The sequence below is a fragment of the Schistocerca piceifrons genome, chromosome 2 (genome assembly GCF_021461385.2).
Source record: "Schistocerca piceifrons isolate TAMUIC-IGC-003096 chromosome 2, iqSchPice1.1, whole genome shotgun sequence".
Taxonomy (NCBI): domain Eukaryota; kingdom Metazoa; phylum Arthropoda; class Insecta; order Orthoptera; family Acrididae; genus Schistocerca; species Schistocerca piceifrons.
The window spans coordinates 951,953,429-951,959,866 of NC_060139.1; the positions used below are offsets into that span (position 1 = coordinate 951,953,429).

Below are 6,438 nucleotides of genomic sequence, written 5' to 3' on the forward strand. Positions count from 1 at the left end.
CAAGGTTTGGTTCTACAGTATAATATAGGGTGATAGGTTCGTGTTATTGCATTTATGCAACAGCAGATAACATGTAATTTAATACAGAAAATTTTCAAAGTGATTTCTTTCAGCAGCAATGGGTGTGTAGGGTGTTGAACTGAATTCCATATTGGCCTTCTGAAGAACATTATTTTAGACTGTATGATTCTGTCTGGAAATTGTAATTCAAAAATCCTGGAGTGTTGCAGATGCATCTTTGGGGACTCTGTCCTTCGCATTACCCCCATTAAAAATAATCACACAGGTTGAGATTGGGACTGTAAGGGAGCCATTCCACACGATCTCCAATGAATGTCCAAGTGTCTAGGACGACGATCTGAATTTTAAACGTTCCAATAACGCATTGGGCACTGATTGCTCACCAACAGTGACTTCTGCTGATGAAGTGGAGCAGTAGCTTGAACGTGCGGATTCTCAGTGATCCAGTGGGTGGCGACAGTTCTGTTTGTTGACGAAGCCGTGCAGATGGAAGTGTGCCCCGTCAATAAACCAGATCTGATGCGTATCAACTGTTGCATTTTCAAAGAGCTCAGTCATCTCATTTCCAAAAGAATGGGAAACGGTTAAATTTCTCTTTCGTTGTCCTCTGGAGAAGCAAAGGCCTTGCCACAGTGGCTACACCGGTTCCCGTCAGATCACCGAAGTTAAGCGCTGTCGGGCGTGGTCGGCACTTGGATGGGTGACCATCCAGGCCGCCATGCGCTGTTGCCATTTTTCTGGATGCACTCAGCCTCGTGATGCCAACTGAGGAGCTAGTCGGCCGAATAGTAGCGGCTTCGGTCAAGAATACCATCATAACGGCCGGGAGAGCGGTGTGCTGACCCCACGCCCCTCCTATCCGCATCCTCCCCTGAGGATGACACGGTGGTCGGATGGTCCCGGTAGGCCACGAGTGGCCTGAAGACGGAGTGCTTTTTATCCTCTGGTGAGACCGTCGAGCAGTCCTGAGTTGCTGGCTGCATGTCTTGTTCATACAAGGTTCGCACTCATTCCACATCCTCCACGATTACTGCTGAGACTGAACGTCCTGACTGGTGCTTTCCGGAATCATGTAGGGTCCCGTTATACATTTCAACACTCTGCTAAAAAAGGAAGAAAAGATATTAACAGGGAAGACTATACACCAAATCGGTATGAGGTGTTGCTCAAATGTTGTCACCACAATTTTTCAGTTCTGCACTGTAAGCCCACCGAGAGAAGGTCATTCCGAATGGCGCTGTCCTTGGATCAAACGTGCTATTGAGTGCGATACGTCCAGAACTGGTGTAAAATGTTCCAGTTTTAGGGCTTACAATCTGAAATGTAAATCGAGACCGACGAGTGAGCTATAGCATCTTGACAGCTGCAATACAACAGTATGACAAGGAGAAGCCGCAGTAGAAAAATAGTTTCTGACACCTACTTTCCGCCACCCTGTATTTGCGCCATTACCGAGTAACTGGAAGAATTCCAAAGCGAGCTGCGACGGCGGAAGTTCCACCCAGTGCTATCCGATGAGAAACGCGTAGCCTCAGGGGAGGGGGGGGGGGGGGGGCAGGGGAACAGAAGGTATGCGGCTCAGGTTCGCGGCCACCCCCGCACGCATCGATTGTTTCGCTAGGGGAATCTGCTCTTGCGCTGCCACGCTAAATCTTTTATGCAGGCGGAGTGCTATTCTCTGTTCTCGCACACGGCGTACAATAGCGCGAGAATCGCTTGGCTTCCAAAAGGGACTGAAATGTGCAGTACCAGTGGAATCCTTGCACGGTCTTTTCCTGTATGCCCTGATTGTGTTGGAAGTCCGAGACCTTCCGGCTTTGCGTTCCATTCTACATCGTTCGTGATTTTTGCATCACGTTTGGCTGCCTATCTATGAGCTCTTAAAGCCCTTCATACTTCAGATGCTGATTATCTTGGCAGGTGATCTGGCTAACTGGTATTGACTCTGCGATGAATTTTTCCATTGTGAGACATGGTGAAAATAAAAATACGTACTCCCATTCTTTAAATATTAATAACCCTTATATTTTTTATATGTCCGTCTAGTGATTATCGTTTGTCTGGCCGCGCGGGGTAGCCTTGTCAAGGTCCGCGAGGCTCCCCCGTCGGAGGTTCGAGACCTCCCTAGGGCATGGGTGTGTGTGGGCGGAGGTCGGTTCAAGTTAGATTAAATAGTGTGTAAGCTTAGGGACCGATGACCTCTGCAGTTTGGTCCCATAACACTTTACCACAAATTTCCAGATTTCGTTTGCCTGAGCAATAGCACTTTTGGAACTAAATAGCCCCGAAACTAATATTCACCAATACATACAAGCTTAACGTCTCAAGTCCCTAAGCTTGGGGTTATTGTGTGATCCATAAATATCGTGTTATACACACGACCTTTGTATGTTCGTGTTTTGAAGTGTCATGCTGTTACTGTATTACTGATGTGGTCATGTTCTACACTTGAAGATATACACATGTAAAAGTGAGGTTAGTTGTAAGACAAATATTGCTTCATATTCATATTTTTGTACGATGTGTTAAAATTTTTTCACTCCTTTTCCTACCCCTCCACATTTTGCATGAATCCACATTTTGTATCTCGTGCATCTGACCATTTCTTCCACAATGTCTTCCTCGAACAATTTGCTATGCCATTTCTCTGATTTACGAATAAGTGTCTTCGGTGGTTTCCCGCAAAGTCTCTAAAACAATTCCTTACGACAGGCGGAACTTTAGTTCTAAGTGTCTTTTTTGTATGGACAGCACATCCGCTCAACTGCTCCTTGACTTAGCCTTGAAGCCATAGAAGTGTAGTTTGGAGCTTTTATCATGTCCTTCCAAAAATGCTTAAAATGGCTCTGAGCACTATGGGACTTAACATCTGTCGTCATCAGTCCCCTAGAACGTAGAACTACTTAAACCTAACCAACCTAAGGACATCACACACATCCATGCCCGAGGCAGGATTCGAACCTGCGACCGTAGCGGTCACGCGGTTCCAGACTGAAGTGCCAAGTACTCATGTCCCTCCGATTCGGCTGTATTTCCTGGGTGGTCAGATTTAGCCCACTTTCTGTCTACCATGGCTTCTTCCGGATTAAAATTACGGGACAAGCCGTTTACTTCTCCAATGCTGAACGCAAGTTTTCTAAGGTCCAGCATCCTTGTCTTCCAATTCGTTTTGAACTTCATTGGAAAACGATCTACTGCGGCCAAAAATTTTTGTATCCCTGTTTGTATTTTCGTTTTTATTTTCAGCATACCTTTTAATTGACGACTTACGCACGTTTTATGTGCGTACACATTCACTTAATCTGCCATGCCCATTTAGACTAGTAAAGGTAAATGCAATTCATGTTTGCTCCACATTCCATAATGATTTTCTAATACAGGCTACGAGAGGCGTTCAGCAAGTAATGCAACACACTTTTTCTCAGCCACTTCCGATTCAAAAATTGTGTACGTTGTTGTGGGACATCTTGGAATATTACCACTTCAGCCCCTATAGTTTCATGAAGCTCCGGTAGATGGCGGAGATACACTACTAGCCATTAAAATTGTTACACCACGAAGATGACGTGCTACAGACGCGAAATTTAACCGACAGGAAGAAGATGCTGAAATATGCATATGATTAGCTTTTCAGATTATTCACACAAGGCTGGCACCGGTGGCGACACCTACAACGTACTGATATGAGGAAAGTTTCCAGCCCATTTCTCAAACACCAATAGCAGTTGACCCGGCGTTGCCTGGTGAAACGTTGTTGTGATGCATCGTGTAAGGAGAAGAAATGCGTACCATCACGTTTCCGACTTTGATAAAGGTCGGATTGTAGCCTATCGCGATTGCGGTTTATCGTATCGCGACATTGCTGCTCACGTTGGTCGAGATCCAATGACTGTTAGTAGAATGTGGAATCCGTGGGTTGAAAAGGGTTATACGGAACGCCGTGATGGATCCCAACGGCCTCGTATCACTAGCAGTCGAGATGACAGGCATCTTATCCGCATGACTGTAACGGATCGTGCAGCCACGTCTCGATCACTGAGTCAGCAGATGGGGACGTTTGCAAGACAACAACCATCTGTACGAACAGTTCGACGACGTTTGCAGCAGCATGGACTATCAGTTCGGAGACCATGGTGGCGGTTACCCTTGACGCTGCATAACAGATAGGAGCGCCTGCGATGGTGTACTCAACGACAAACCTGGGTGCACGAATGGCAAAACGTCATTTTTTCTAATGAACCAGGTTCTGTTTACAGAATCATGATAGTAGTATCCATGTTTGGCGACATCGCGGTGAACGCACATCGGAAGCGTGTATTCATCATCGCCATACTGCCGTATTACCCGGCGTGATGGTATGGGGTGCCATTGGTTACATGTCTCGGTCACCTCTTCTTGGCATTGACAGCACTTTGAACAGTGGACGTTACATTTAGGATGATTTACGACCCGTGGCTCTACCCTTCATTCGATCCCTGCGAAACCCTACATTTCAGCAGGATAATGCATTACCGCATGTTGCAGGTCCTGTGCGGGCGTTTCTGCATACAGAAAATGCATTCTCCAGATCTCTCACCAATTGAAAACGTGTGGTCAATGGTGGCCGAGCAACTGGCTCGTCACAATGCGCCAGCCACTTCTCTTGATGAACTGTGGTATTGTGTTGAAGCTGCATGGGCAGCTGTACCTGTACACGCCATCCAAGCTCTGTTTGACTCAACGCCCAGGCATATCAAGGCCGTTATTACAGCTAGAGGTGGTTGTTCTGGGTACTGATTTCTCAGTATCTATGCACCCAAATTGTGTGAAAATGTAATCACATTTCAGTTCTAGTATAATATATTTGTCCAATGAATACCCGTTTATCATCTGCATTTCTTCTTGGTGTAGCAATTTTAATGGCCAGTAGTGTAGTCTCAAAATGGCGTCTGCAACGGAGGTGCGTTCCAATCAGAGAGCTGTCATTGAGTTTCTTTTGGCGGAAAACCAGAGCATCGCAGATATTTATAGGCGTTCGCAGAATATCATGGGAGTCCTGGCAGTGCGCAAAGCGACGGTGATTCATTGGGCGAGGCGTCTGTCATGATCGCAATGGGGTGCCGGCCAGCCGCACACAGCTCTACGACTCCTGCCATGTTGGAGCGTGAAGACAGTGAGCGTCTTCGTCGCCACAAAAATACAAACGAAGTTCCCCGTTTCCATGACAACGCAAGGTCTTACGCAAGTCTACACACTCGGGGGAGCTTAGGAATCTTCACTCGACCGTTCTTGCTAACCCGTCGTATAGCCAGGATCCCACACCTCCCGACGCAAAAGAAAGATCCATCCGCGGGTAGCAGTACGTGGATTTGGAGGTGGATTGGTACCATGCGGGCATTCCGGACCTCCCAGTAAGGTGGTGTAAGGGCGTCGTATCGAACGTAGATTGTGCTGAAAAATAAGATTTTTTACCCGAAAGAGTGGGGAATAATGTGGTGTATAGGAATCTTAAATAAAATCAACCTGCTGATTGAAGGAAATAGTGCGCATATAGTATTAGGAACGGAAAGTTGGTTAAAACCGGAAGTGAACAGTAACGAAATCCTAGACACAGAATGGAATATATACCGCAAGGATAGGATAAACGCCAATGGTGGAGGAGTATTTATAGCAGTAAAGAATTCAATAATATCCAGTGAAGTTATTAGCGAATGCGAATGTGAAATAATCTGGGTTAAGTTAAGTATCAAAGGTGGGTCAGATATGATAGTCGGATGCTTCTATAGACCACCTGCATCAGCAACCGTAGTAGTTGAGCGCCTCAGGGAGAACCTGCAGAACGTCGTGAAGAAGTTTCGTGATCATACTATTGTAATAGGGGGAGACTTCAATCTACCAGGTATAGAATGGGATAGTCACACAATCAGAACTGGAGCCAGGGACAGAGACTCTTGTGACATTATCCTGACTGCCTTGTCCGAGAATTACTTCGAGCAGATAGTTAGAGAACCAACTCGTGAAGCTAACGTTTTAGACCTCATAGCAACAAATAGACCGGAACTTTTCGACTCCGTGAATGTAGAAGAGGGTATCAGTGATCATAAGTCAGTGGTTGCATCAATGACTACAAGTGTAATAAGAAATGCCAAGAAAGGAAGGAAAATATATTTGCTTAACAAGAGTGATAGGGCACAAATCGCAGAATATCTGAGTGACCACCATCAAACGTTCATTTCTGAGGAAGAGGATGTGGAACAAAAATGGAAAAAAATCAGAAACATCGTCCTGTACGCCTTAGATAAGTTCGTACCGACTAAGGTCCAAAGCGAGGGGAAAGATCCACCGTGGTATAACAATCGTGTACGAAAGGTACTACGGAAACAAAGAAAGCTTCATCATAGGTTTAAGAGTAGTCGAATCATAGCTGATAAGGAAAAG

General features: G+C 45.8%; 1 pseudogene; it reads left to right on the forward strand.

The window, feature by feature from the left end:
- The first annotated feature begins 635 nt into the window (after positions 1-635).
- LOC124778393 lies at positions 636-753 on the forward strand (annotated as a pseudogene).
- Positions 754-6,438: the final 5,685 nt, after the last annotated feature.